The sequence below is a fragment of the Elaeis guineensis genome, chromosome 7, assembly GCF_000442705.2.
Source record: "Elaeis guineensis isolate ETL-2024a chromosome 7, EG11, whole genome shotgun sequence".
NCBI lineage: Eukaryota > Viridiplantae > Streptophyta > Magnoliopsida > Arecales > Arecaceae > Elaeis > Elaeis guineensis.
Genome location: NC_025999.2, coordinates 65,557,976 through 65,581,241, shown reverse-complemented (window position 1 = coordinate 65,581,241; position 23,266 = coordinate 65,557,976).

Below are 23,266 nucleotides of genomic sequence, written 5' to 3'. Positions count from 1 at the left end.
CTCAATCGGGGCGCCCCTCTCTTCGGTGAGGTCATCACGCGCATCCAACCATCAACGGGACAGGGGCAGATTGATCGTTCCTTGCAAGGCTATGCTGTAGCAGTGCCTGGCCAGGGCTTGGTCTCCCCGGACCTCTTCGATCCCTGGCTGGTGGGGAATTTCAACTTCAAATGGTAGGTTGACATGACGGCTAGGAGACTATTGAGGCCAGGTCGGTCGAGATTGCATTGTAGGCTGACGGCCCTTCACCACCAAGAAATTCACCAGAGCCCTGGATTGCCTTGGATATCGACCTGCGACCATAGTCAAAGCTATCATTCCTTCCGTCGGAACAGCGTCATCGGTAAACCCTACCAGAGGGAGCTAATCGTCTCAAATGGCCATCAAGGATGGACATTCTTGAAAAGGCATCGTAGAACAAGATGTCGGCCGAGCTTCTATTGTCTACGAGAATGCGATGGATGTCGTAATTCGCTATATTCATGGAACTACGACCGTGTCGTTATGAGAAATTGGACTCCTTGGCTCTTCTTCAGTGAAGGTTATGGACTCTTCAGTCTTTTGCCGCTTGGGGGTACGGACGGACGTTGGTTGCTTCCTGCGGAGATCCTCCCGAGACAGTGTTGGCGAAATCCATCGGAGGCCGATTGTCCGGCCACTCCATGCCGGCGACCATTGCTGAGGAAGCAGGGCTCGGAGAAACCAGAGGCAGGATCGGGGCCGAGATAGGCTGCGGAGACCGTGGGTAGCTGTGCGGATGCTTCGCGAGAAGAAATCGGGCGAGGACCCAGTGGGGGAAAGGAGGAGCGGGTGTCGAGAAGATGGCCAGAGGCGGCCTCGTTGAGCACTCCTTTAAGAACAAGGTACGCGAAGGTCACCCCTCCTCTAGCACCAATCCTGTTGGTGCAAAAATTCGCCTGCACTGGAGAAGTTGGAGTCGTAGGAGTCGCGATCGCCATGGGACTTGCAAAAAAAGTCTCAACGGAGGTGGGGTTACTCCGGCAAGACCCTCCGATGCTCAAGTCAGTTCTCTACCTCAACAAGAATGGAGTGCTCGAATGAAAATTTTAGCAGAGTTTTAGATAGTAAATGGAGCTTATAGAATAACGTATCTGGGGTTCCCTTTTATAGACGGAGGGGGCAACAAATTGACAGTGACGCCTGTAACCGTCTGGTCATGGCCGCCCAGAGTCAGGAGAATTTATTGCGGAGGATAGTGGAGTGAGATCGTGGCTATCGCTGTGGCTCGCCACGTAGAATCAGTTACGGGGAGTGGAGCGGCATCCACTGTCGTGACTTGTAGGGAGTGGTGGGTCGCACAGAATCCGCCGCTGGGAGCGGAGCGGAATCATGGCCGTTAATACGGTCTGTCAGGGGTAGTGGAGTTATGCAGTGCCCGCCGCAGGGAGTGGAGCAGAATCGTGCCGTTAAAATGGCCTGTCAGGGGGTCCAGACTTGTCGGCCGAAGTTCGGTTGGAGTCGGTAGCGGGGTCTAGTACCCGCAGGAGTTTGGGCAAGGTCTGGACGCGGTCTACTTGCAGTTGGGGTCGTAGGCGGAGTCCGGCTCCCGTTGGAGTCCGGGCAGAGTCTTTCTTGCAATCAAAATCAAAGACGAGATTTGGCTCCTGTAGGAGTCCGGACAAGACTTACCTGTAGTAGAAGTTGGTGATGAAGTCCGGCTCCCGTAGGAGCCCGGACGGAGCCTCCTTTGCGGTAGAAGCCAGGTGCGAAGTCCGGCTCCCGTAGGAGTCCGGACGGAGCTTATCAGCAGTTGAAGTCGATGACGGAGCCCGGCTCCCATAGGAGTCCGGGCGGAGCCTTCCTGCAATTAAAATCAAAGATGAGGTTCGACTCCCGTAGGAGTCCGGACAAGACTTACCTATAGTAGAAGTTGGTGACGAAGTCTGGCTCCCGTAGGAGCCCGGACGGAGCCTCCTTTGCGGTAGAAGCCAAGTGTGAAGTCCGGCTCCCGTAGGAGTCTAGACGGAGCTTATCAGCAGTTGAAGTCGATGACGAAGCTCGGCTCCTATAGGAGTCCGGGCAGAGCCTTCCTGTAATTAAAATCAAAGACAAGGTTCGACTCCCGTAGGAGTCTGGATAAGACTTACCTGTAGTAGAAGTTGGTGACGAAGTCTGGCTCCCGTAGGAGCCCGGACGGAGCCTCCTTTGTGGTAGAAGCCAGGTGCGAAGTCCGGCTCCCGTGGGAGTCCGAACGGAGCTTATCAGCAGTTGAAGTCGATGACGGAGCCCGACTCCCATAGGCATCCGGGCGGAGCCTTCCTGCAATTAAAATCAAAGACGAGATTCGGCTCCCATAGGAGTTCGGACAAGACTTACCTATAGTAGAAGTTGGTGACGAAGTCCGGCTCCCGTAGGAGCTCGGACGGAGCCTCCTTTGCGGTAGAAGTCAGGTGCGAAGTCCGACTCCCGTAGGAGTCCGGACGGAGCTTATCAGCAGTTGAAGTCGATTACGGAGCCCGGCTCCCATAGGAGTCTGGGCGGAGCCTTCCTACAATTAAAATCAAAGACGACGTTCGGCTCTCGTAGGAGTCCGGACAAGACTTACCTGTAGTAGAAGTTGGTGACGAAGTCCAGCTCCCGTAGGAGCCCGGACGGAGCCTCCTTTGCGGTAGAAGCCAGGTGCGAAGTCCGGCTCCCGTAGGAGTCCGGATGGAGCTTATCAGCAATTGAAGTCGGTGATGGAGCCCGGCTCCCATAGGAGTCCGGGCGGAGCGACGGGAGTTCACCAACAGTAGTCGAAAGTCGGAGGAGACTTGCGAGGGTCGATCCCGTCGAGAACTTTGGCCGAGAGTATTTTATACCCAACAAATATAATCTCTATTGTTCTTTTAGCCAAAGATGGTTATAGTTTATCAATAAAGAATGATTATTGTGATATCATTATGAATAATATTACAATAATATGAGGATAATTAAGAAATGGTATCTATGTATTGTCACAGCCTATGAGTGTAATGTACACTCCAAATAAACATCTAAAGTTAGATAATATCACATATGCCTACCTTTGGTATTGCAGGCTCGATCATGTTAACAAAAGTAGGATAAACAGGTTAGCACAAGAGGGTATCTTCAGTATCAATGATTGTGAATCATTACCTCCTGTGAGTCTTATCTTCTTGAAAAGATGACTAAGTCACCTTTTACTGAAAAAAATAAACGAGCTAGTGAAGTTCTAGATCTAAAACATAGTGATGTTTGTGGACCTATGAACATTAGTGCCAAAGTAGGGTATAGCTATTTCATTACATTTATAGATGATCTATCTAGGTATGGATATATCTACTTGATGAGACACAAGTTTGAATCATTTGAAATGTTCAAACAATTTCATAATGAAGTAGAGAAACAAATTGAAAAAAATATTATGACTCTTCGGTCTGACCGAGGGGATGAAAATCTTTTCAGTGAATTTCTGACATATCTTGGAGAGAATGAGATTTTTTCACAATGAACTCCTCTAGAGATACTACAGCATAATGGTGTCTCAGAAAGAAGAATTCAAACGTTGTTGGATATGGTTCGATCCATGATAGGGTTTGCAAGTCTGCTGATCTCTTTTTGGAGATATGCACTTGAGACAGCCTATTTTATGCTCAATAATATTCTGAGTAAGTCAATTAGTAAAATACCATATGAGATATGGTCAGAGCGTAGGCCGAACCTCACTTACCTTAAGGTTTGAAGGTGTCCGACTTATGTCAAATGATTGCAAACTGACAAGCTCGGACCTAGGTCCGATAAGTGTAATTTCGTAGGATATTCCAAGAAAATGAGGAGATATTACTTTTACCTCCCTACTGAACAAAAGATATTTGTCAGCAGTAAGGCACACTTTTTGAAAAAAAAATTTCTTAGGGAAGGAATAAGTGCCTCTAAAGTTGAGCTTGATAAAGTTCAACAGGTGGAAGAACCGACATCAGTGACTGAATTTGAATCAAATTTGATAAGATCAAACCCAGAGCCCAATATACAAATATCCTTAAGGCGATCTGATAAAGTACCGCATCAGCCAGACAAATACCTAGGTTTCTTGATCCAAGATGGGAATCCTGTTAAGCTCGATGAGAAAGAGGATCCAGTCACCTATATGGATGCAATGCAGAGATCCGACTCTAAGAAATGGCTTGAAGCCATGAAATTCGAAATGGAGTTCATGAAGATCAATAATGTGTGGATATTAGTTGATCCACCTGAAGGAGTAAAACCCATAGGGTGTAAGTAGATCTTCAAAAAGAAAAGAGGCACAGACGGGAAGATTGAGACCTATAAAGCCCATTTGGTTGTCAAGGGGTATCGTCAATGTTAGTGTTAACTATGACGAGATGTTCTCTCCTGTGACAATGCTCAAGTCTATTCAGATCATGCTTACGATAGCGGCATACCTAGACTATGAAGTCTGGCAAATGGATGTGAAGATAGTTTTTCTAAATAGAGAGCTGAATGAAATGGTGTATATGATATAACCTGAAGGATTCACATTTATAGATGAGTCCAAGATGTGCAAGCTTCAAAAATTTATTTATGGATTGAAGCAAGCATCTTGGAATTGGAACATATGTTTTGATAAGGTGATCAGAATATATGGCTTCGTTAAGAATAGAAGGGAATCCTGTATATATAAGTAGGCTAATGGTTCAGTAATTATATTTTTTATTTTGTATGTAGACGATATTCTCTTAATCGAAAATGATGTCCCTATATTATAGAGAATAAAGTGTGGCTGTCGTCACAATTCTCCATGAAGGATCTGGGAGAAGTAGCCTACATCCTAGAGATGAAGATCTAAGAGGCTGCTCGGACTCTCCCAATCAACATACATTGATACCATACTAAAATGGTTAAGTATAAAGAATTTCAAGAAAGACTATCTTTTGATAAGCCATAAAATTTCTCTCTCGAAGAAGGATTGTTCAACAATCCCTCAAGAGAGAGAGCGCATGAGTAGAATTCCATATGCCTCAACAGTGGGTTCTATAATATATGCCATGACATGCACAAGATCGAATGTGGTATACTCACTAGGAGTAATGAGCATATACCAATCAGATCTAGGTGAGAACCATTGGAAGGTTGCAAAAACTATCCTTAAGTATTTGAGAAATACTAAGGATCAGTGGCTCGTTTATGGAGAATCTGACTTGAAACTCATGGGATATACTGATTTTAATTTTTTGTTAGGTTGTGACAATAGCAAAAGTATGTCGGGATACATCTTTACCCTAAATGATGGAGTTGTCTGCTGAAAAAGTTTCAAGCAGCACACCGTAGCCGATTTAATTTGCAAGGCAGAATACATCGCGGCATCCGATGCTACAAAGGAAGCTATGTGGCTGAGGAAGTTCATAATCGAGCTTGAAGTGGCACCTTTCATCGATGGTCTTGTTCTGCTTTATTGTGATAGTACTGGAGCTATAGCTCAAGCAAAAGAGTCGAAGGCACATCAGCGGATAAAATATATTCTGCATCGCTACCATCTTATCTGAGAGATTATAGATCAAGGTAACGTCGACCTTTAAAAGATTGATGAAAAAGAGAACCTGACCGACCCATTAACTAAAGCCTTTACGGTAAAGAAGTTCGAAGATCACAAAATGAAGATAGGTATATAATACTGTACCGATTGATTTTAGTATAAGTGGGAGTTGTTGAAAAATATATCCCAAAGTTAATCGTCAGCCTGTTGATGGTTATGCTATTTGATATAATTATATATGAATTAATTAATAAAATATTTATTTGATAATTTTCATCATAAGCTAGTACATCTTCTATATCAAACTTCTATATTATGATGAAAGACTTTAGGACTATTTTAAATCGATAATGGAGGATTTATTATTTAATCCTTGAATGAGTTCGCGATCAAATGATATGCTATTACTAAGACAATAGATATATCAAGTGTAGGTCGTTGTGTGCTATATAGGTTAGTTGTCCTCTTAACCAAGGAGCATGGAGATGCTGGTATGGCATGCAGATGAAATGTAGAAGTATATTTCACTGAACGTGATCAACTTCGAAGCACTATGCTGTCAAGAGTCACTCCGAAGGGATATAGGTATAAGTATCCCTCCGACCTGAGATCACTACGGTGACTTGCAAGCAACTCACTATGCTTTGGTATCGGACTATCTGAATTTTTAATTAGGATTAGAAAATTTTTTGGATACAGTCAAGTACTTGTGAAGTCGGTGCATGAATCAAGATGGAATTGACCACTCCAAAAAATTAGAAAGAATGCTTTGTGTTTCAATTTAGTAAGACCTTGGCCAAGATAATTCTTGTGAGAAGTCACAGGATTTATTAGGTTGAGACACATAATGGATGCACTGTTAAGAGTAGACAATTTAAACTCTGGGTCATCCTAGCATCAAGGATCAAAGGGATGAATTATATGGTAACTATATCTAAATAGGTTCTTGAGTGTTGCTTTGCATACATTTGGTCTATCTGGATGTTAGGTACCATTGCTAGATGGTTACTCTGATTGATACAGAAATCAGTTCTTATGCTACTAGCTTAGGCTCAAATCTATGGGGTCACAGACATTAAAAGTTTCTCTCCGATCATATGGCTAATCTGAAGAGTCCCACTGGATAGGGACTCTGCTGAAGAGTCTCACTAGATTTGGACTCTATCATTAATAGAGGATTAATTAATGATTAGATCACTAATTAGCTTAATTTGATTGAGCATTAAAGTTTGGATCAAGTCTGATTGAATTGGATTCAATCATGTTAGGTTTGATTGGATTATAAGATGACCTAATCGGTAAGGAAGAAATGATCATGATTTGATCAGGTCTATAGCTCAATAAATTTATTGATTTGATCAAATTTAATTAAGATTATAGAAGCCTAATTAGATTAGATTCATCATATTTTATTTGGGTCTAATTGGATTGGGTTTGAAAGAAATCTAATTGGTTAAACCCTAGAGTCCCAAATGAATGGGACTCTCTCCCTTACGATACCAAAATTATCTCACGCCTTTTCTCACCACACAAAATGATTTTATGTATAAGAAAACTAGAAGGTGACCCTTCTTTTGTCACCCATTAAGAAAAGGAATTGATTAGTTTTGATTTAAATTCAAAATGGTTTGAATTTCAACCTAAAATCTTATCCATATCTTTCCACACATTGGCTGTTTTTGAAGGGGCCCATTGTGTGCGAGAAAAGGAAGTCTTTCTAAATATTTTTTATGTCCAATTTTCTCTAGTAAGTCTCTCTTTAAGTCAGATAAAGATGAGAAAATATTGGAGTCAAATTGAAATTCAAAATAATTTGAATTGCAACAAACTTCAGCTCTTATCCTGTCTTACCTGATTTGTGCGATAACCATAAAAAGGCCATAATTTTATGCACCAACAAGAGAGAAATTTTCACCATGAGATACTAGAGAGAAAGAGGAGCCAAATTCCTTCTTTGGGGCATGAGGTTTGGGTATTTTTTTTTCTACCTTGGCATGAACAAAAGAGGAGACCGTTCTTCTCTCAGGTGAGAGATCTAGAATTATTCTAGATTTTTAGATGAGAAAAAAATCTAAGGGAAGAGAGTCTTCATCAAATTTTTTTCCATCATTCAGTATCCTCCTCTGATCTATCTTCAACATCAAAAAGGTTCGAGATGATCGAAGAAGGAGATCAAGTCAGATCTATCATCAAAAGTCGACTACGCGAGAGCTAGCACTTTCGTAGAGGGCTGATTAGTCTGAAGACTTCTGTGGATCATCCATAGAGGTCGGATGCTTGTGCGGCTATGAGTGATCAGAGAAAACTTTCAAATCTATATTTTCAATCATGAAGTTCGACTACCCATGCTTAGGTAACGGGTTCAGAATCTTAGAAGTGGTAGATTAGATCTATTACTAAATACTATTTTTTGGTTCACATGCTTGTCATTTTAGATTCAGATTTTTATGCATATAAATTCATGTCATAGATTTGTTTGTAGAAGTTTTGAGATTAGATTTTATACATACATTTATAGATTAAATAGTTTAATCTAATGTTCTTTCACTAAAAATTTTTTGAAATGCATGCATGAAACCCTGCACATCCCAACATTAGGTGTCGTTCAACCAGCATGACCTTAATCCAATTCAATGACTTGGTGAAGTCAGTGGAAGGATTGTGGTTTACTGGTTGATCTCTTTTCTTCTTTTGACTCATAAATTAAATTCTCTAAATTATTAGGTTCCTAAAATGAGCTAGTTATGAGGATAATTAGATCATTGCCTCTTATTAAGATGAATGATAATAGATCCATTATTTCTAATTGACATTACAGGCACCATCCGTCTGGTGTTCTCTCTGAATGATGGAATTATTATTTATCATATGATGACTCTATTGTACTATCTGATGATGGTTGAGTTGATCAAGCCATCTTCAGACCTGATCATTTATTAGTTAGAAATACTGAGTAGGTTTATGTTAATAGTTTGACCTAATCGAAACTTTCAGTGGAGGCCCACCACCTATTGAAATAAAATCTGAGGTAAAATTAATTATTAAAATTTTTTTGAAGAAATAATTGATTGAGAACCTATCCATAGATGCATATGGGTTGATCGAGCTATCATCGGACTTGTATACAGTCTGTGTGGATTCTAGTACCCGCTAAAAAGTTAGGATAATTCTTCAGATTGGAGGTAGAGACTACTAATTCGATCAAAATAGTAGAAAACTTTTAGGCTAAAGTTTAAGTCTTTAGGCTTAATCAATTCATAAATATAGAGGTCTTGAGTTTTTCTTTTTAGTTATGGCTAGATGTCCGTTGTTTCATTCACTGTTTGACAGTGACTTATTTATATGATCCAATTTTGATAGATGGTATCGAAAGTTGTAAATAGTTCTAGAGCATGAACGAATCCTAAATATGATTATAGATTCAGCATCTGAAGTTTTCACGTCCAACACACATGATGTGATCAAAGGTACTTATTAGAAGTGACCAAATGGTCATATCACCGTGTGATATTTTGAGAGCAGTGACAAATCATGAATTTAGTTATAAATTCGATGATGCTCAGTGGGAGAAAATCTTTCAAATATTGAAGGAGTTCTTTTGCACCTCTAAAGATGTGTCTTCAATGGGATAACAATTCTTTGAGAAAGAAAAGAAAAGAAAGTGCTAAAGAGTCGTGCTTAGGTTGAGGAGCTTGAACTGACAAAAGAGTCTAAGGTTAACCTAGTCTTGCAGAGTCTTTTGACCCGAACAGACTAAGAAAGAAAAATCAGCAAAGGATTGCTGGACAAGATATTTATATGATAACACTTTGTGATTTTTTTATCTATGATACTACTATCTAGATATTGGATATCGAAAGTCCATACAAATTGTTGCAACGACTTTAGATTAGTAGAAAGTTTGAAAACAGCAAGAGGTTCCTGAATGTTGGAGATAGAAGTTATGTTCTAATCATGATTTTAAGAATCATCGAGCTTATTTTCAATTCTACCAATATCATTTTAGTGATTGTCATTATTGTCTAATGATTTTTGTGATATCATTATGAATAATGTCAAAATTATGTAGATAATTGAGAAATGATATTTATGAATAATCACAGCCTGTTAGTGTATAGTACACAACAATCAAACTTCTAAAATAGATTATGTCCTAGAAACCTATCTTTGACAGTTTAGGCTCGATCATTAAGCAAGAATAGGATCAATAGGATAATTCTTGAAGTTAATGATTGTGAATCATTGTCAACCTATCAATCTTATTTTTTTAGTAAGATGATCAAGTCACCTTTTACTGAAAAAGGTGAACAAGCCAATGATGTTCTGAATCTAATACATACTGATGTATTGGATCTATGAATATATTTTTCATAAATTTAGATTATTTAAAATATTCAAATGATTTCATAATAAGGTAGAGAAATAAACTAGAAAGAATATTGAAACTCTTCGGTCAGATCAAGGAGGAGAATGCCCTTTCGATGAGTTTCTTGACATATCTAGAAGAGAATAAGATTCTCTCTTATTGGAATCGACTTTGTTAGACATATTTTAATTTATGATGGGGTTTGCAAGTCTGTCAGTCTTCTTTTAGGATTATGCTCTTAAGACTCTTGTCATGTTCTGAACTGGATTCCAAACTAATCAGTCACAATGACTCCATATGAGATGTGGACTAGACGTAAACCGATACTTTCTTATCTTAGAGTTTGGGAGTGTTCAATTTATGTCGAACATTTACAGACCGATTAACTTGGATCTCGATCTTATATATATTATTTTGTAGGGTACTCCAAAGAATCTATGGGATATAACTTCTACCTTGCTAAAGAACAAAAATTATTCGGCATTCTTTTTAAGAAAAAGAGTTCCTTAGTGAAGGTACTGATGTCTTTAATGTAGATCTTATGAAGTTCGATAGGTAGAAGAATCGACACAATCTGATAAACCCATAGAACTAGATTTGATTAGATCAAACCTGAAATACATTATAGAGGCACCATTAAAGAGATCCAGTAGAGTACTACATCCATCAGATAGATACTTCGATATCTAGGTCCAGGATATGATTTTGTTGAACTCGATGAGAACAACAAGGATTTGATCACCTACATAGATGCCACGCAGAGATCTGACTTCAATTAGTAGCTTGGAGCCATAAAGTTTGAAATTAAGTCTATGAAGGTTAATGATGTATGGACACTCGTTGATCCACTCGAAGGGATAAAATCCATAGGATATAAGTGGATCTTCAATAGGATCAGAGAGCACAGATGAAAAGGTAGAGACCTACAAAGCTCATCTGGTTGCCTAAAGATATTGTCAATATTATGGTATTGACCACAACGAGATATTTTCTTCTGTGGTAATGCTAAATATTTCGAAGTTGGAACATGTATTTTGATAAGTGATCAAAATGCATAGCTTCATTGAGAACGAAGAAAATGTTGTGAATTTGAGTGCAGGGGTAAAATGATAATTTTAAATTTTTTTCAAAATTATAATTTTACAGTGAAAATTATTAATTAATCTAATTAATTAACATGTATTAATCCTACACAAGGATCTAAATATGATATATATAGCATGTATTTAAATTTGAAATTTAAACTTCTACAGAAAATATTTTACTGTTATGTGTTCAGAACATATTACCTTCATGCGGGTAGTCGATTGTTGCAATCTGATCACCGTTGGAAGGGTTTGATCATCGTGATGCAGCTACACAGTGTGTCTGGCCTCTGTGGATCATCCACATGAAGCTCTCAGTCTGATTAACTCCTCACGAATGTTAGTTCGTTGCAAAACCCTTTTGACGGTCGATGTTGATCGAACTCCTTCGATCTTGATCTGCCGACTCCTCAGATGCTTTGGATCATCAGTAGATATACTTGAGAGGTTGATGAAGCTCTTTCTAAAATCTTGTGGGCTCACAACACTCGTAGCTCACTTTCTCACTTCCCGAACCCTAGGCAGAAATCCTAGGATACTCTCCGAAAAGTCTGCGCCCACTCTCTTTCTTTTCTTTCCTCTCGAAATTTTTGAACTTTTCAAAATCATGCAGAAAGCTTCCTCACGCCCACTTTTCTTTCTTAGAAATCTCGTACGCATGCCACACCTTCTTCTCACTATTAAAACAATGCAAGATGCATCTTAAATGCGTGAGAGGATAAAGATAGGTGGTTGCTCATTTGAATTCAAATCGAATTTGAATTCAAATGCTAACCAACCCATCCTTATCCACTCTTGGCGTGAGAAGAGAAGGGCGTGGGCTCCCTTGTGCATGGAGAGTTTACATGAGAAACTCTTTCTCGTGTAAAGCAAATGGCGCACAAATGGATAAGGCTAGGTGGCACATGGATTAGTTGCCCATTCAAATTCAAACTTCATTTGAATTTGAATGGCCAACCAATCATCTTTATCCACCCAAATGGTGCATAAATGGAGGGGCGTGGAAGGCTTCTTCGTGGGAGAAAATTCATGAGAAGTTGTTTCTCGTGAATTCAAATGGGCGCAGATGAGTGAGGTGGCGCAGGGAGAGAATTCAAAAGGTGGTTTCAACCTAATTGAGCCAACCTAATCAAAATAGGTTAGGCACAATTAGACTAAGTTAAACCCAACTTAATTAGGCTTAATTAAGCTCAATAAAATCCTAATCAAATCAAAAATTGATTAAGCCCAACCCCTGATCAGATCAGGGACCAAACCACCTTGGCGATTAGGTCAACACTTAACCTAATCGGGTCAAACCCAACTGAATCCAATTCAATTGGACTTGATCCAAAAATAATTACTCAATCAAATTGAGTTAATTAGTGATTAAATCACTAATTAAACCTCTCATAAATACTGAGTCTAAATTCGATGGGCAATCGGACATCAGAGTCCATCGATATGAAATCCTGATCAAAAAGTCCCAAACCAGTGGGACTCTTGACCCCGGGACCCAAAATGTGTGGAACTCATGATTAGAGAATCCTGATTCTCGATCATAGAGTTTTAGACATGTAGGACTCAAAGTCCATGAGCATTAGGTCTCTTCACCAGTCACCAGATCAGATAGGAACCTCTAATGTGTGTGACCCCGCAGGTTCGAACCTAAGCCGGTAGCACAGGAATCAATTTCTATACTAATCGAAGTGACCATCTAGCAATGGTACCTGACATTCAGATAGGTTGAATAGTCACAATCGCAATATTCAGAACCTACGTGAATATGGTTACTGTACAATTCATCCTTTTGACCCCTGTGTTTAGGACGACTCAGGGTTAAACTGTCAACCCTGATTAGATCATCCGAATCGTGCTCAACTCAAACAGTCCTGTGACTCCTCACTAGGATTACCCTGGCCAAGGTTTTGCTAAATTGAAACACGACTGTACACAGCTCCTGAATTGGAGTGGTCAATCTCATCTTGACACACGCACCGACAAGTCAAGTACTTGACTACACCCAGCAGCCTTCTGTCACTGAATTAGAAATTCAGGTAGTCCAATGCCTAAGTACAGTGAGTTGCTTGCAAGTCACCGTGGCGGTCTCAAATCAGAGGGATAGTTATACCCATATCCTATCGGAGCAAATCTTGACAGCAGAAAAAGCTCCGAAGTCGGTCATGTTTAGTGTAGATGTACCCTTATATCTCACCTGTATGCCATACCAGTGTCTCCACACTCTTTGGTTAAGAGGACAACCAATCTATATGGCACACAACGACCTATACTTGATAAACATTGTTGTCCTTGGTAACAACGTATCATTTGGTCGCGAACAAGTTTAAGGATTAAACGACAAATCCTCCTTTGTCGAGTCTAAATAGTCCTAAGGACTTCACCACAACACAGAAGTTCATTAGAAGATGAAACAATTTATGATGAAAAATATCAAAATAATTTTTATTTATTTATAATTCATATACTAATACAAGAAAGAGCACAACCGTCAACAGACTGATGATCGGCTTTGAGACACTATTCTCAACAATCTCCCACTTGGCCTAAAGTCAATCGGTGCAGTATCTAATACCCATCTTCGACTTGAAGTCATCAAACTCCTTCACCGCAATGGCTTTAGTGAATGGGTCGGCCAGATTCTCCTTTCCGTCGATCTTTTGAAGGTCGATGTCACCTCTATCCACTATTTCTCGGATGAGATGGTAGCGGCACAGAATATGCTTCGTCCGTTGGTGTGCCTTCGGTTCCTTCGCCTGAGCAATGGCTCCAAAGCTATCACAGTAGAGCAAAACTGGACCAACAAGGAAGGGTGCTACTCCGAGATCGGTGATGAATTTCTCCAGCCACACCGCTTTTTTGGCAGCATCTGATGCAGCGATATACTCTGTCTCACAAACTGAATCAGCCACTATGTGCTGCTTGGAACTCTTCTAGCAGACAACTCCACCATTAAGGGTAAAAATAAATTCCGACACACTCTTGCTGTCATCGTGATCAGACTGGAAGCTAGAGTCTGTAAACCCTATAAGTCTCAAGTTCGATTCACCATAAACAAGCCACTGGTCCTTAGTATTTCTTAAATACTTTAGGATGGTTTTAACAACCTTCCAGTGATTCTCTCTTGGATCAGATTGGTATCTACTCATTACCCCTAATGAGTATGCCACATCTGGTCGTGTACATGTCATGGCGTACATGATAGATCTCACTATCGAAGCATATGAAATTCTATCCATACGCTCTCTCTCTTGAGGTGTTGTCGGACAATCCCTCTTCGAGAGAGAAATTTCATGGCCTATCGGTAGATAGTCTTTCTTGAAATTCTCCATGCTGAACCTCTTCAGCATAGTATCAATATACGTAGACTGGGATAAGCCAAGCAATCTTTTAGATCTATCCCTATAGATCTTCATCCCTAGGATGTAGGAAGCTTCTCCCATATCCTTCATGGAGAACTGTGACGATAGCCAAATCTTTATTCTTTTAATGCAGGGATATCATTCCTGATTAAGAGAATGTCATCCACATACAATACAAGAAATACCACTACTAGATCATTAGCCCACTTATAAATGCAGGGCTCTTCTCCATTCTTAACGAAGCCATACGTCTTGATCGTCCTATCAAAATGTATGTTCCAACTCTGGGATGCCTGCTTAAGTCCATAAATGGACCTCTATAGCCTGCACACCTTAGACTCATCTGTGGATGTGAACCCTTCAGGTTGTATCATATACACCTCTTCGTCCAGCTCTCCGTTTAGGAAAGCTGTCTTTACATCCATCTGTCAGATTTTATAGTCCAGATGGACAGCTATCGCAAGCATAATCCGAATGGATTTGAGCATTATCACAGGAGAAAACATCTTGTCATAGTCTATACCATAATGTTGATGATATCCCTTGGCAACCAGACGGACTTTATAGGTCTCCACCTTTCCATCTGCGCCTCTCTTCTTCTTGAAGACCCACTTACACCCTATGGATTTTACTCCTTCGGGTAGGTCAACCAATGTCCACACATCGTTGACCTCCATGGACTCCATTTTAAATTTCATGGCCTCTAGCCATTTCTTAGAGTCAGATCTCTGCATTGCATCCATGTAGGTGATCGGATCCTCATCATTTTCATCAAGTTCGACAGGATCGCCATCTCGAACCAAGAAACCATAGTATCTATCCGGTTGACGTGGTACTTTACCAGACCACCTTAAGGGTGCAGGAACAATGGGCTCCGGATTTGGTCTAACCAAATCCGATTTAGGTTCAGCAACTTGTGTCAGTTTTTTCACCAGTCGAACTTCCTCAAGTTCGATCTTAGAGGCAACAGTCCCTTTACCAAGAAACTCCTTTTCCAAAAAGATTGTCTTAAGGCTGACAAACACCTTTTGCTCATCAGCTAGGTAGAAATAATACCCTTTGATCTCTTTTGGGTACCCTATGAAATAACACTTGTCAGACCTAGGTCCAAGCTTGTCCGTAATTAAACATTTAACATAAGTCGGACACCCCCAAACCATAAGGTGCGAGAGTACTGGCTTGCATACTATCCATATCTCATATGGCATTTTGGTTACAGACTTACTTGGAACCCTATTTAGAAGGTAACAAGCCGATTTGAGTGCATATCCCTAGAGGGAGATCGACAGACCAGCAAACCCCATCATGGATTGAACAATATCCAACAAGATCCGATTCCTCCTTTCAGACACACCATTATGCTGTGGTATTCCAGGAGGAGTCCACTGAGAGAGAATCCCATTCTCCCCAAGATATGTCAGAAACTCATTGAAAAAGTATTCACCTCCTCGATCAGATCGAAGAGTTTTAATACACTCCCAATTTATTTTTCTACCTCATTTCGGAATAGTTTGAATATTTCAAACGACTCCGACTTATGCTTCATTAAGTAGACATACCCATACCTCGATAGGTTGTCTGTGAAGGTTATGAAGTAGAAATATTCACCTCTTGTACTTGAGCTCATGGGTCCACATACATCAGAATGTATCAGACCCAAGAGTTCACTAGCTCGCTCACCTTTTCCAATAAAAGGTGACTTGGTCATCTTCCCAAGAAGATAGGACTCACAGGTTAGAAGTGATTCACAATCACCAGCTTCAAGAATTCTTTCTTGAGCCAACCTGTTTATCCTATTCTTATTGATATGACCTAGCCTACAGTGCCAAAGATAGACTTCTGACATATTATTCATTCTAGGGTGTTTATCGAAAGTTTGAACCATATTAACAGGCTGTGATACTAAGTAAATTCTATTATTTAGTTGTCCAACAAACATTGTAACACCATTCAAAATGATATTGCAAATATTTTCTTTTATTAAAAATTCATAACTGTACATGGCCAAAAGGCCTACAGAAATAATATTTAATAAAAAATTTAGACAATAGTGACATTCACTCAGAATTACATTACGAGAATTGATTACAAGGTTCATGATTCCTAAAGCTAGAACTGAAACTTTGCTTCTATCTCCAATGTTCAGGAACCTCTCGCCTTCATCAAATCTCCTACTGACCTGCAGATCCTGCATCGAATTATAGATATGATAAGGGCTTCTGGTATCCAATACCCAGGCAGTAGTATTATAAATGGAAAGGTTGCAAGATGTTATCATATAATTTTCTTGCTTCTTCTTCGACCTGTTCGGGTCCAGGGAGGCAATGTATAGAGGATAGTTCTTCTTCCAGTGCCCCTATTTCTTGCAAAAGAAGCACTCCGTCTAGCTCTGGTCGGGCTTGCACTTCTTGGTCTGACCCTGTGTAGACGTCCCAGCATACGGCTGCACCTTCTTATTCTTCTTCTTCTTGTTCTTCTTTCCTTTCTTAAAGGGTCGACGTCCATAAGAAGACCCTCCCACAACATTCACCGACTCCTTATGGAGCTGGTGGTCCTTCTCAAAGTTCTGCAGCAACCCCAACAAGCCGTGATAGTTCACTGCAGGCTTTGTCATCCGAAAATGAGTAAGGAAGGGGAGGAAGGACTTGGGTAAAGAATTAAGGATCGCATCCTTAGCGAGCTGCTCGTGCAAGGGAAAGCCTAGTTTACTTAGGCGCTCAATCATTTCGATCATGTACAGTACATGATCAGTGACTGAGGCCCCATCCCTCATTCGAGTATTGAAAATGGCATAACTTGTTTTGTGCCTTTCAATATCGTCAGGCGTGCCAAAGGAGTCGTTCAACATTTGAAGCATCTCCTACGGCTGGGTATTCTCGAACCTGCGGCTGAACTCATCATTCATTACCGCCAGCATTATGCACTGAACGGTGGTGCAGTCGTTGAGCCACTTCTGATAAGTGTCTCAGACCGTCCCTTTAGCCTTCGGGGCTGGCTCCTCAGGTGCCGGATCCGTTACTACATAAAGGATCCGTTCATGCTCAAGGATGATTTTCAATTTTTGATACCAGCTATCGAAATTAGGTCCCATGAGCTTGTCATTATCTAATAATGATCGGAGCGATAGGGTAGTGGCCATAGCTACATAAAGAAAAACCAGACCTTTATTAGTATATAAATTATTAATACTAAAGACTTGGACTTTAGTCTAAAGTTTCTCCCAGTATTTTTACGAACTGGTAGCCTCAACCTCCAATTCGAGGAATTACTTTAATTTCTTAGTGGGTACTAGAATCCACAGACTACACACAAGCCCAACTTTGGTTGGTCAACCCATGTGCATCTATGGGTAGGTTCATAATCAGTTGTTTCTCTAAACAACTTCTAGTAATTAATTTTGCCCCAGAACCTAATCAGTAGGCTTTGACCTCCATTGAAAAGATCTGGTTAGGTCCAACCATTAACATGACTTGATTTGGTGAATCTGACCAATAAATGATCAGATCCGACTTTGGCCGGCCAACCTGACCACCATCAAAAAGACTCAACTAAATGATCATATTATGAATGATAATTTCATTAGTCAATAAGCATCAGGCTTTTGGGCCTCCAATGATTATTAAACTAATGGACTCATTATCACTCACTTAATGGGAGGCTATGACTTAGTTTTCATATAACATAATCATTTTTAGGGACCTAATAATTTTGAGGATTTTATTAAAGGATAGAAGAGAAGAAATTAATCAGTCAATTTCAATCCTCCCATTAACTTCACCAAGTCAGATTAAAAAGGATTTAATTAAAGTCGGCATTAGAAGCACCTAAATCAGTCACACTGATTTACCTAATGACATGGGTGAGCCCTAATCACCAAGTAATCTAATCAAAACCTAACTCATCAGGTTGGCCAGGTAAGTGAGATCAGTGGTGAGGATATGCCATTAACTCGTCAGAGATCGAATCAATGCGAGTAGCTCCCACTTAAAAATCACTGGTCAGATTGCCGAACTTACCTTAGACACCAACCGGTTCATTAGTTTTAATTTGATCAACTTAGTAAATAGGGTTCCACCGTGTAGCCATGAATTAAGTCCATCTTGGTCTAGTTAAAGACATGGACCCATTCAACTACAACTATTAGAGTTGAGTCTAGAGTGTCCTTGACCTAATCTAATTCAACTTTTGATTAGATTTGACCAATTACTCTAATTTAGTCCATTTCTTTAAGCTAACCTTAGGTCTAACCCAATTATGGACCTAATCCATCTAACCCATTGACCCATAAGTTTATGCAATTGTCTTAGGTCTTAATTCACACTTCTAGACCAACTAGACAATACTTAATTCTTTTAATTAAGTATTTGAACTAATGGGTCAGGGTTTGGTATTTCAAAAATAATTTTTAAATTTGAAAGGTTTTATTTTCTGTTCACCAAATGTGTTGACTCATTTCACAAACAGATCAGCATATTTTATAAACAACAATCCTATTGCTAATTACTTAACAGAAAATAACTCAATCAAAATAAATCATAAATATTCTTTTAGATCTAATCTAACACATTCATGATAAATTTTACAATTGAACCTTTACAAATTAAGTCCTTTTGCTGCTTCGTCTGCATGGGATATAATCGCATCGGCACCCCTACCGCCATAGGAGAACCCCATCGAATGGGAGGAGAGGGCCTTTAAACCCTACTTTTCTCCTATGACCGGACGATCATGGCAACCAACCCAATTAGACTACTTGCTACTCGGATCAAGTATATCTAAATATACCAATTTTAAAATTTAAATTTCAAATTTTAAATTTTAAATTTTAAATTTTGAATTTCAAATTTTGAATTTCAAATTTCAAACAAATTTCAAATTTCAAATTTTAAAATTTTGAATTTCAAATTTTGAATTTTAAATTTTGAATTTCAAATTTAAAATTTTAAACAATTTTCAAATTTCAAATTTTAAATTTTTAAATTTCAAATTTTTGAATTTTGAATTTTAAATTTTAAAATTTAAAATTTAAATTTTAAATTTCAAATTTTAAATTTAAATTTTAAATTTAAATTTTTAGATTACTACTTAATCTATGCATGCAAATGTATATCATATTTTAAAACCTGCTCTGATACCATTTGTGAATTTGAGTGCAGGGGTAAAATGGTAATTTTATTTTTTTTCAAAATTATAACTTTACAGTAAAAATTATTAATTAATTTAATTAATTAACATGTATTAACTCTACACAAGGATCTAAATATGATATACATAGCATGCATTTAAATTTAAAATTTAAACTTCTACAGTAAATATTTTACTGTTATATGTTCAGAACATATTACCTTCGTGCGGGTAGTCGATCGTCGTAATCTGATCACCATCGAGAGGGTCTGATCATCGTGATATAGCCATACAGTATGTCTGGTCTCTGCAGATCATCCGCACAAAGCTCCCGATCTGATCGGCTCCTCACGAATGCTAGTTCGTTGTAGAACCCTTTCGATGGCCGATGTTGATCAAACTCCTTCGATCTTGATCTGTCGACTCCTCGGATGCTTTGGATCGTTAGCAGATGTACTTGAGAGATTGATGAAGCTCTTCCTGAAATCTTGTGGGCTCATGACACTCGTAGCTCACTTTCTCACTTCCCGAACCCTAGGCAGAAATCCTAGGGTACTCTCCGAAAGGCCTGCACCCACTCTCTTTCTTTTCTTTCCTCTTGAAATTTTTAAACTTTTCAAAATCACACAGAAAGCTTCCTCATGCCCACTTTTCTTTCTCAAAAATCTCGTATGCATGCCCCACCTTCTTCTCACTTTTAAAACAATGCAAGACGCATCTTAAACATGTGAGAGGATAAAGATAGGTGGTTGCTCATTTGAATTCAAATCGAATTTGAATTCAAATGCTAACCAACCCATCCTTATCCACTCTTGGAGTAAGAAGAGAAGGGTGTGGGCTCCCTTGTGCATGGAGAGTTTACATGAGAAATTCTTTCTCGTGTAAAGCAAATGGCACACAAATGGATAAGGCTAGGTGGCGCATGGATTAGTTGCCCATTCAAATTCAAACTTCATTTGAATTTGAATGGCCAACCAACCATCTTTATCCACCCAAATGGTGCACAAATGGAGGGGTGTGGAAGGCTTCTTCATGGGAGAAAATTCATGAGAAGTTGTTTCTCGTGAATTCAAATGGGCGCAGATGAGTGAGGTGGCGCAGGGAGAGAATTCAAAAGGTGGTTTCAACCTAATTGAGCCAGCCTAATCAAAATAGGTTAGGCACAATTAGATTAAGTTAAATCCAACTTAATTAGGCTTAATTAATCTCAATAAAATTTTAATCAAATCAAGAATTGACTAAGTCCAACCCCTGATCAGATCAGGGACCAAACCACCTTGGCGATTAGGTCAATACTTAACCTAATCGGGTCAAACCCAACTGAATCCAATTCAATTAGACTTGATCCAAAAATAATTACTCAATTAAATTAAGTTAATTAGCGATCAAATCACTAATTAAAATTTTCATAAATACTGAGTCTAAATTCGATGGGCAATCGGGCATCAGAGTCCATCGATATGAAATCCTGATCAAAAAGTCCCAAACCAGTGGGACTCTTGACCTCGGTACCCAAAATGTGTGAAACTCATGATTAGAGAATCTTGATTCTCGATCACAGAGTTTCAGACACGTAGGACTCAATATCCATGAGCATTAAGATTCTTCCCAGCCATCAGATCAGATAGGAACCTCTAATGTGTGTGACCACACAGGTTTGAACTTAAGTCCGTAGCACAGGAACCAATTTTTGTACTAATCAAAGTGACCATCTATCAATGGTATCCAACATCTGGATAGGTCGAATAGTCACAATCACAATATTCAGAACCTACGTGAATATGGTTACTGTATAATTCATCCTTTTGACCCCTGTGTTTAGGATGACTCAGGGTTAAACTGTCAACCCTGATTAGATCATCCGAATCATGCTCAACTCAAACAGTCCTGTGACTCCTCATTAGGACTACCCTGGCCAAGATTTTATTAAATTGAAATACAACTGTACACAGCTTCTGAACTAGAGTGGTCAATCCCATCTTGACACATGCACCGACAAGTCAAGTACTTGACTACATCCAGTAGCCTTCCATCACTGAATTAGAAATTCAGGTAGTCCAGTGCCAAAGTGAAGTGAGTTGCTTGCAAGTCACCATGGCAGTCTCAGGTCAGAGGGACAGTTATACCCATATCCCATCGGAGCAAATCTTGACAGCAGAAAAAGCTTCAGAGTCGATCACATTCAGTGCAGATGTACCCTTACATCTCACCTGTATGCCATACCAGTGTCTCCACACTCCTTGGTTAAGAGGACAACCAATCCATATGGCACACAATGACCTATACTTGATAAATATTATTGTCTTTGGTAACAACGTATCATTTGATCGCGAATAAGTTTAAAGACTAAACGATAAATCCTCCTTTGTCGAGTCTAAATAGTCCTAAGGACTTCACCACAACATAGGAGTTCATTAGAAGATGAAATAATTTATGATGAAAAATATCAAAATAACTTTTATTTATTTATAATTCACATACTAATATAAGAAAGAGCACAACCATCAACAGGCTGATGATTGGCTTTGGGACACTATTTCCAACAAAAAAATCTTACAAATACAAATGGGTTAATAGTTCTATGAGTGTATTTTTTTTATTTTGTATATGAATAAATTTTTTTTTATCGAGAATAATATTCCTTACATTATAGGGAATAAAGGTTTCATGATTATCATTGTTTTCCATAAAGAATTTGGGAAAAGGCACCTCTCATCCTAGGGATGAAGATCTATAGAGATAGATCTAAAAGGCTACTTGAGTTTTCTCAGTCCAACGTACATAGAGTATTTATGAGTAAAATTTATTCTATTATATACATCATGTATGAGATCAGATTTGATATACTCTGTAGGATAGTGAGTGGATATCTGTAAGATTCAGATGAGAATCATTGGAAGGTCATTCTTAAGTATTTGAGAAATACTAAGGATCGGTGACTCAGTTATGAAGAATTTGACTTAAAACTTATGAAATTTGATTTTAATTTTTAGTTGGATATAATAATAGTAAGAATGTGTTAGAATATATTCTTATCCTAAATAATAGAGCAATCTGTTGGAAAGGTTCCAAGTAGAGCAGTATAGTCAAATTTAAATTGCAAGGCAGAATGCATTGCAGCATTCGATGCTTGTAAAAAAAACTATATGATTGTACAGGTTCACTGACAAACTAGGAGTGGCACCCTCCGATGATGATCCTGCTATATTGTACAGCATCGGAGCCATAGCTTATGCCAAGGAGCTGAAGTCCCATTAGCTTACTAGGCATTTTGCATCGCTACCATCTTATTCGAAAAATTTGTTAAGGTGACGTCGAACTTTAGAAGATCGATGAAAAGAAGAACGTGACCAACCCATTTACTAAAGCCTCGTTATCTGAAAGTTCTGAGATGATAAATCGAAGATGGGTATATGATACTATATTGATTGGCTTGAGTCCAAGTGGGAGTTGTTGGAAAATATGTCCTAAAGTCAATCGTGTGATGAATGTGCTAATTATAATTATATATGAATTAATAAATAATAAAAATTATTTGATCTTTTTCATCATAAGATTATATCTTCTAACAAACTCCTATACTGTGATGAAGTCTTTAGGATTACTTTGATCGATAAAAGAGGACTTATCGCGTAATCCTTAAATTGGTTTGCGACCAAATGTTATGCTATTACTAGGATGATAGCGATATCAAATGTAGGTCGTTGTGTGCGATACGCATTGATTATTCTTGTAACTAAATGATGTGGAGACACTGATATAGCATGTAGGTGAGATGTAGGCGTACATCGTCACTGAATGTGACTAACTACGGAGCACTCTATTGTCAAGAATA